The sequence below is a fragment of the Castor canadensis genome, chromosome 11 (genome assembly GCF_047511655.1).
Source record: "Castor canadensis chromosome 11, mCasCan1.hap1v2, whole genome shotgun sequence".
In the NCBI taxonomy this organism is placed as follows: Eukaryota; Metazoa; Chordata; class Mammalia; order Rodentia; family Castoridae; genus Castor; species Castor canadensis.
Window position 1 is genome coordinate 135,812,426 of NC_133396.1, and position 10,143 is coordinate 135,822,568.

Sequence of the window (10,143 nt, forward strand, 5' to 3'; positions counted from 1 at the left end):
TCCATGAATGAGTAATATTTTCAATGTAAATAGCCCCTTGTTTGACTTTCCCATGACACTGAAAACAATGGAATTTTATCTTTGTAAATTTACCAACTCGCTTCCATGTGTAATCTTAGAAGGGAGTTGAAAATTCCAGTTTTTAGCAAAAATGGCAGTTATATTGTCATTGATTTATAAGATATGTTAGGATCAAACTGCCAATCATGAAATCAGTGCCTATTAAATCTCCTTCAGGAGACAGGTAACAGATGGAGTGTAATGATAAGTAACTGAAGTGGTATAGTACCTGCTTAGCAAGAGCAAGTCCCTGAGTTCCAACCTCAGTACTGCCAAGAATAAATAAATAAATATATAAATAAACAAAAAAAATGTGTTGGTTCTAATTTAATGCAATTTAAATTTATTTATGGAAACTTCAAGTTTTAGTCATTGGGAATGTTTTCATGCAGCCCCTGTATCTTTGTGACACACCCTCACCACTGTTGGTTTTTTTTCCTTCTTCTTGCTTTTGCTTTTGTTTCGTTAATTCCTTACTTTCTGATAGTACACGACATAGCAGGGTCATGTTGTATACGTCTTCCCCCAGTCATGGAGTCAGCCACTTCTTCATTGCACTGATTATTTTATGGAGGCGTAGTAGTAGAAAGCAAGATTCAGGCATTGCCTTCTTGCTCTAGTGCAGAGATTTACTTCCAGGTTCTGCCCTGAAAGGACAAGGACATGTACATGTATACTAAGCAATGTGTGCACACATCTATAACATGCAGACGTGTGTGCATCTATCTGTATCTTCAGTCAGGAAAAGAGCAGGAATATCCAACCTTCCTTCCTTTGCTTATCTGTGAATTCTCACTTCAATAGTGAAGAATCTGGCTCCCATAACCCACTTACCAACTTGTTGAACTCCAGAATGCAAACATAGCATTACCAGAATTATTAGTCTGTTCCTTTCTGGAAAATGGCTTTATTAAGAGGAATACAGTGACTATGTATATTTTATTTACCTTTAAATATACAAACAACTTACTTCTGAAGAAGTTAGGCCAGCACTTTTCCTCCACACCCACCAATGAGGTGAGTGCATACATTTGTAATGTTAATATCGTTTTGTCAATTTCTGCATGTATATTACATGTTTGTACTGAGGTTTGTGCTGCGAAGTTTTACACGTATAGAAAAATCCACAGTTTTGTGAATCCAGAGGTACATTATTTTTTTTCTTTTATTGTTCATATGTGCATACAAGAGGTACATTATTAAAGGGAATACTTTTAGTGCTTTATGCATTCAATTGTCTCTCAAGATGAAGCACCTGAAAACCACCAACAATTTTATCATTACCATAGCACTTCTTATTAGGAGCTGTTTTTCAAAACAAAATGCTACTATTATATTCTGTTCCTGTAAGTCATCTATTTCATTAGAAACATATGCCAAGTTTGAAGTCATATATGAGTGTGTGTGTGTGTGTGTGTGTATACATTGTAGGAGTAATGAAAAACAAGCCAACAGGATAGGCATAGTGAAGAAATGCACAACACTCATGTCCAAGTGGCTCAGTGGTGTGCTCAGAGAGCAAGGTAAATTCTACCTTGTAATGGAGCCAAGACAATTAAAAATTATATATATATACATATCCAAATATAATTAGATGTTTCCATATGCACTTATGTCACAAAACAAAATGCGTTATATTAACACTGTAAGAAATGTAGTTTTTCATTCTCACTACTGTGGAAGATAAAATATCATTCAATGTATATTAAAAATTGATTTGCTTTCAAGAAAGAAAGGTAAAAATACATTTTATTAAAAGTAAATCCAAAATCTATGATAAGAAATTCTAACATATTCGCATCAGTTTCAATAAATTTTATAGAATTTTTCTATGTTAGCTGCATTTTATATTAGTAAAATTATCAAGATAATACATTGCTTTGTAAAAAATTGTAAAAAATAAACAACTTTTTACTAGCCTAATGGAATTATAATAACAACAGTAGTAGCACAAGGTACATACTCTGAACAAGCTTTGTTCTAACTGTTTTACATATAATATAAAATGTTATCTTCATAAATTCCATAGGTATGTCTCTTCACTATCAAAATTTAGGGAGAAGTAATTTAAAATATGTGGTCTCTGTGATTTGATTATGATAACATATCTAGAGGTTGAATCCTGTGAGATTACAAACCATGTAGTCCAAAAGGAAACCACACTTACTAATATATCACTTTAGATCTATGTACTAAAATAACTGTATACTTACAAAACCTAAATAATTCTACTCATTAAAATAAACATTATACACCATTATTGAATACTCAAAATGTATCTGACACTGTGATAAACCCTATGAGTACAATCAGAGTAATTATGATGTGGTCTGTAAACCTATTAGCTTAAAATGTGGCTTGGAGTTAGATATTAATGAGTTAATGGTAGCACATAGCACAGGACTTTACGTAAGTTCATGAGCTAGTTATTGAATATGATAATTTACAGACATATAATAGATCAATAGACCTAAAAAAGAACCACTTGATTTTTCATGTTAGATGTTTTCATGAAAATATTTTCATCATACATGAAACATATAGTAATTCCTCAAAGATGTTTCTTCACTCCCAATCCCCAAATTTGAAATGGCAAAAAGGACTTTGTTCATGTGATTAAGAATTTAGAGATGACATGATCCATCTATTCTCAATGTAACCACACAAGCATAGGCAAGGAAGGAGGCAGGAGGTGAGATTCAGAGCCCTGACAATGGAAATAGAGGTTGGACTAATGTGAGCAGCTTCTAGAAGGAAGATAAACTAAACCCGCACACACTCACACGCACACACACACTCTCACAATTTCTATACCCATTCATTTGTTGATGGGGATTAGATTATGTTGATGTCTTAGATCCTAAGAATAACATTGCAATGAACATGTGAACACAGATATAACTATGGAACATGGATTTCATTGCCCGTGGGTATCTACCTAGAAGTATGATTGATTGCATTTCCATTTCTAACTTCTTAATCAACTGCCATGCTTTCCACAATGGTTGTGCAATTTATATTCCCATAAAGAGTTCCCCTTCCTCTATATCCTTTCTAATACTGTCTTTGGTCATCTCATCTCTCATCTTTTGGACAGCAGCAGTCTTAACTGGAGATGATACCTAATTTTGGTTTTGATTTGCACTTTCTTGATGATGAAAGATGAGATACTGCCATTTGTGACAACCCAGGTGAATGTGGAGGATATTATACTAAATGTAGTAAACCACACACAGAAGAAATATTTCATATCACATATATGGAATCTAAATAATTGAATGCATAAAGACAGAGGGTAGAACAAGTAAAACAATGATTATCAGGGCCACATACAGAGGAATGGAAAAGTTTCATAGAAAGACACAAATAAATTATGTATGGTAATTTGCTTACTTATACTAATCATTTTACCATGTATGTTTATATCAAAACATCATATGAAAACCTTAAATATATACAATAAAAATGAACTCTGATTTCCAGATCTGTCAAGTAATAAATATCTGTTGTTTCAATCCACTAAATTTATGGTGATTTGTTAAAGCAGCAGGGGGGACTGATTCAGTATGTTCAGTATTGTTGCATTGTATGTCATAACTCATAACTCCCTGTACTGTTTTATAAATCTGTTCATGTCTAGTTGAGGTTTCCTAAATATAAAAGCTTGGAAAATCAAATGGGCATGTCTGTGCATGGATCAGAATCATTTAAATTATACTAGAATGATCCTTAAAAAGTTAAATATAAATTGACAAAAGCATTTAGATTTGGTGTCCTGTGAGGACTATAGTGTTTGATGGCCACTTCCCCCTTTATTAAAAAATAAAATTTGAATTTTAAAACAGTTTTAGATTTCTAGAAAGGATGCAAAATAGTGCAGAAAATTTCCATATCTCCTATATCCAGTTTGTCCAATTATGTGAAATCATAATATGATATATTGGTCACAAAAAACCAACACAAATATTATTATTGACTAAAATCCTTACTTTATTAAGATTGTTTCAGCTTTTTATTGAAAGTACTTTTTCTGTTCAGAGTTACCATCCAGAACCCCATATAGCTTTTACTTGTCTCATGTCTGTATAATCAACCCTAGGATATGACCATTTCTCTGATTTGCTTTCTTTTTATGAATTTCATAGTTTTGAATAGCATTAAGAATATCTATCTTTGGTATTTGTCTGAGCTTGTTCTCTTGATGTTCATGTGATGTGTTTTGGAAGAGAGGTGCAGTGCCCCACTCACCCCATCATGTAAAGGGTGCATAGTATTAGCATTTCTTGACTCTGCTGTCAATAAGCTTGAGCACTTGCCTGCAGTAGTCTCTGACAGTTGTCCCTCCTGTGCAGTTACTGCCCCATCACCCATTCCATACTGGATGATTTGAAGGAAGTCACTCTGTTCAGTTGCCTCCGAAATTTGTTAGAAATTCTCCAACATTATGTATTATTTGCTTCTTGTTTTTAATACGTTTCCTTTTTGAGCACCTTCTTACTTTTTGGCACAGAAAAATGTTCCAGACTCATTGTCCTAGGATCAAAAACTCCTATAAAGAATTCTGGCTCTATTGGGAGATCTGGGTACTCATTGCTACTGGAGTATGTTGCTTTTAGAGACTCTCAGAACATGTTAGAGGACAAATATATGTCCCTATGTAATTTGGTATGCTTCCATCTGTGTCTATATTAAACTGAACACAAATTCATGCTGATATATTAAACTCTAATCTACTATGACCTCAATGATTTTTGTCTCGTATTTCTTATCTCTCACTTCACATGCCAACAGTGAAAAAAACCTTGGCTCACATCATTTACTAATTGTCCCATTCCAGAACATGTGTACACTGGTTTCAGATTTTCAACTCATATCCTCATGGCAACACCTTAACAATGAGGATACAATCTTGGGTCCAGTTTAACTTTTGTTAATTTTAAAACCTTTACTCATATCCAAAGTCAGTCAGGTCACTGCCTTTAGCCTCCATATCCTTTCTTTTTTTTTAAGTTATTCATTTATTCACATGTGCATACATTGTTTGGGTCATTCCACCCCCATGTGCCCTCCCACACCCTCCCCCACCACTCCCCCTCAGTTCCAGGAAGGTCCTGTTCTGGAAGAAAAAGCATTTTTGCTAGTTGAGTTAAGGACAACTATATAGAAATATTCCTAGCATTGCTTTCATGTACACATATGTTAAGTCCCATGTTGATTCATCTCTAACTGATCTTTACACTGGTTCCTGATCTCCTTCTCATGTTGACCTCTGTTACTTTAGGGTTTCTGCATTAGTTCCTCTGGAGTGGGGACATTAGACGCTTTCATGTTTTGAGTTTTCCACTTATGCCTATATCTCCTGTATGTACTCTCCCCTTGTCATGTGACCCAAGGCCAACAACACTGCTGCATTTGCCCTAGATCTAAAGTCCGCATACGAGGGAGAACATACAATTTTTGGTCTTCTGAGCCTGGCTGACTTCACTTAGAATGATGTTCGCATGTTCCATCCATTTACCTGCAAATGATAAGATTTTATTCTTCTTCAGGCTGACTAAAATTCCATTGTGTACAAATACCACATTTTCTTGATCCATTCATCAATAGTGGGGCATCTTGGTTGTTTCCATTGCTTGGCTATTGTGAATAGTGCTGCAATAAACATGGGTGTGCAGGTGCCTGTGGAGTAACCTGTGTCACATTCCTTTGGGTATATCCCCAGGAGTGGGATTGCTGGATCATATGGCAGATCTATGTTTCGATTTTTAAGAAGTCTCCAAATTTTTTTCCACAGTGGTTGCACTAGCTTGCATTCCCGCTAGCAGTGTACAAGAGTTCCTTTTTTCCACAAATCCTCGCCAACACCTGTTGTTGGTGGTTTTTCTTGATGATGGCTATTCTAACAGGGATGAGGTGGAATCTTAGTGTGGTTTTGATTTGCTTTTCCTTTATGACTAGAGATGCTGAGCATTTTTTCATGTGTTTTTTGGCCATTTGAATTTCTTCTTTTGAGAAAGTTCTGTTTAGTTCAGTTGCCCATTTCTTTATTGGTTCATTGATTTTGGGAGAGTTTAGTTTCTTAAGTTCCCTGTATATTCTGGTTATCAGTCCTTTGTCAGATGTATAGCTGGCAAACATTTTCTCCCACTGTGTGGATAGTCTCTTTAGTTTAGAGACAATTTCTTTTGTTTTGCAGAAGCTTTTTAATTTTATTTAGTCCCATTTGTCAATCCTTTCTCTTAGTTGCTAGGCTGCGGGGGTTTTATTGAGGAAGTCTTTGCCTATACCTATTAGTCCCAGAGTGTTTCCTGCTCCTTCCTGTAGTAACTTCAGAGTTTCAAGTCTGATATTTAAGTACTTGATCCATTTTGAGTTGTCACTAGTACAGGGTGATAGACATGGATCTAGCTTCTGTTTTTTGCAGATGGGTAACCACTGCTCCCAGCAACATTTGTTGAAGAGGCTGTCTTTTCTCCATCGCATATTTTTGGCAGGTTTGTCAAAAATGAGGTGGGTATAGTTGTGTGGATTCATATCCAGGTCCTCTATTCTGTTCCACTGGTCTTCATGTCTGTTTTTTATGCCAGTACCATGCTGTTCTTATTGCTATTGCTTTGTAATACAGTTTGAAGTTTGGTATTGTGATACCTCCAACATTGCTCTTTTTGCTGAGTATTGCCTTCTCTATTCACAGTCTCTTGTATTTCCAAATGAACTTTAGGGTAGATTTTTCAATCTCTGTGATGAAATTCATTGGGATTTTGATGGGAATTGCATTAAACATGTAGATTACTATCAGTAGTATAGCCATTTTTACTGTATCGATTCTACCGATCCATGAACATGGGAGATCTTTCCATCTTCTGTAGTCTTCCTCGATCTCTTTCTTCAGGAGTTTGTAATTCTCCTTGTAGAGATCATTCACATCCTTTGTTAAATTTACTCCTAGGTATTTGATTTGTTTTTTTAAGCTATTGTGAATGGAATTGTTTCCATATATTCCTTCTTAATTTGTTCATTGTTGGTGTATAGAAAGCTAATGAGTTTTGTATGTTGATTTTGTATCCTGCCACCTTACTATAGCTGTTTATGGTGTCCAAGAGTTTTTGGGTAGAGTTTTTTGGGTCTTTAAGGGATAGGATCACAAAGCAAGCCTCAGCAAATACAAGAAAATAGAAATAATCCCATGCATTCTATCTGACCACAATGCATTAAAACTAGAAATCAATAACAAAAACAGCAGTGAAAACATGCAAACAATTGGAAATTTAAAGGTTCCTGGAAGTTAATGAAAATGAAAACATGACCTACCAGAACCTATGGGACACAGCAAAGGCAGTCCTAAGAGGAAATTTTATATCCATAAGTGCATATATTAAAAGAACAGAAAGAGCTCAAATTAATGACCTAATACTACAATTCAAACTCCTAGAAAAACAAGAACAAGCAAATCCCAGGATAAGCAGAAAGAAAGAAATAATTAAAATAAGGTCTGAAATGAATGAAATAGAAATAAACAAACAAAAAACATACAAAAAAATCAATGAAACAAAAACCTGGTTCTTTGAAAAAATAAATAAGATTTACAGACCCCTGGAAAGCCTGACTAAAATGAGGAGAGAAAAATCTCAAATCAGTAAAATCAGAAATGCAAAAGAGGAGATAACAACAAACACCACAGAAATCCAGGCAATCATCAGAGACTACTTTGAGAGTGTATACTCTAATAAATTTGAAAATCTTGAAGAAATGAACAGATTTCTATAAACTTACAACCATCCAAAACTGAACAAAGGGTATATTAATCATCTGAACAGATTTATAACACAAAAAGAAATTGAAGCAGCAATCAAGAGTATCCCAAAGAAGGAAAGTCCAAGACCTGATGTATTCACTGCTGAATTCTATCAAACATTTAAAGGAGAACTAATACCAACTTTCCTTAAACTGTTCTATGAAATACAAAGAGAAGGAACACTGCCTAACTCATTCTATGAAGCCAATAATACTTTCATCCCAAAACCAGACAAAGACACCTCCAAAAAGGAGAACTACAGACCAATTTCCTTAATGAATATCAATGCAAAAATCCTTAATAAAATAATGGCAAACCGAATCCAACAACACATCACAAAGATGCTCTACCATGACCAAATTGGCTTCATCCCAGGGATGCAGGGGTGGTTCAACATGCAAATCTATAAAAGTAATACAGCACATAAAAAGAAGCAAAGACAAAAACCACTTGATTATTTCAACAGATGCAGAAAAAGCCTTTGGCAAGATCCAACACCACTGCATGATAAAAGCTCTAAGAAAACTAGGAATAGAAGGAATGTACCTCAACATTGTAAGGCTATATATGACAAACTTACAGCCAACATCACACTTAATGGTGAAAAACTGAAACCATTTCCCCTAAAACCAGGAATGAGACAAGGGTGCCCACTATCCTCACTCCTATTCAACAGAGTACTGGAATTCCTAGCCAGAGCAATTAGGCAAGAAGAAGAAACAAAAGGATTACAAAATATCCTTATCTGCTGATGATATGATCCTATACATTAAAGACCCCAAAAAAACTCTACCCAAAAACTCCTAGACACCATCAACAGCTACAGAAAGATGGAAGGATACAAAATCAACATACAAAAATCATTAGCTTTTCTATACACCAACAACGAACTAATTGGGAAAGAATATATGGAAATAGCTCCATTTACAATAGCTTCAAAAAAATTCAAATACCTTGAAGTAAACTTAACAAAGGATATGAATGACATATACAAGGAGAACTACAAATCCCTGAAGAAAGAGATCAAGGAAGACTGCAGAAGGTGGAGAGATCTCCCATGCTCATGGATTGGTAGAATCAACATAGTAAAAATGGCTATACTACCAAAAGCAATCTACATGTTTAATGCAATTCCCATCAAAACCCCAATGACATTCATCACAGAGATTGAAAAATCTATTCTAAAATTCATTTGGAAACACAAGAAGCCACGAATAGCCAAGGCAATACTCAGTCAAAAGAACAATGCAGGAGGTATCACGATACCTGACTTCAAACTATATTACAAAGCATTAGCAATAAAAACAGCATGGTACTGTCACAAAAACAGACATGAAGACCAGTGGAACAGAACAGAGGACCTGGATAGGAATTCATACAACTATGCCCACCCTATTTTTGACAAAGGCGCTAAAAATATACGATGGAGAAAAGACAGCCTCTTCAACAAATGTTGCTGGGAAAAGTGGTTAGCCATCAAGATAATACTGGAATTTCTAGCCAGAGCAATTAGGCAAGAAGAAGAAATAAAAGGAATACAAAAAGGTAAATAAATTGTCAAAATATCCTTACTTGCAGCCGATATGATCCTACACCTCCATACCCTTTCAATACAGGTCATTACTTTGCCTCATTTTATATTTTATCCTATGAATGCTCAATCTCTAAAATAAATTCTTTTTAAAAATTTCTTTTATTCATATGTGCATACAATGTCTAGGTCATCTGTCCTCCCTCCCCGCCCCCCCAACTTCTTCCCCCCTCCTCTGAGCAGAAACTGTTCTGCCATTATCTCTAATTTTGTTGAAGAGAGAGTATAAATATTAATAAGTAGGGCTGAGGGGTTTTGCTGTTTGAGATAAGGATAGCTATAGTGGGAGATTCCTCATATTGCTTTCCTGTACATATGTGTTACATTTGAAATTGATTCTTCTCAAACTAAAAAGTTTTATATGTAATAAGATTCAGACCTAGTTTGAATCACACCTGTAACCTTAACTACTTGAGATGCTGAAATTGGGAGTAGGGTGGTTGGGGACCTGACTAGGCAAGTGTAAACTCATTTTTTGGAATTTAAGTTTTGTCCTTTAAGACTTTTACGTGGTTTATGTAGTTGGGATACAAATTAATATTAAGCACTTGTCATACTTTATTCTCATATGAGTCTTAATATTTCATAATCCAAATTTTTCTGTTTAATTAGCTCTATTATCAGTATATTTGATGGTTTTTATTTTAGTTCTTTTTGTACCCTAGGAAATATTTGCATATCTCCAGGTTATGAAAAT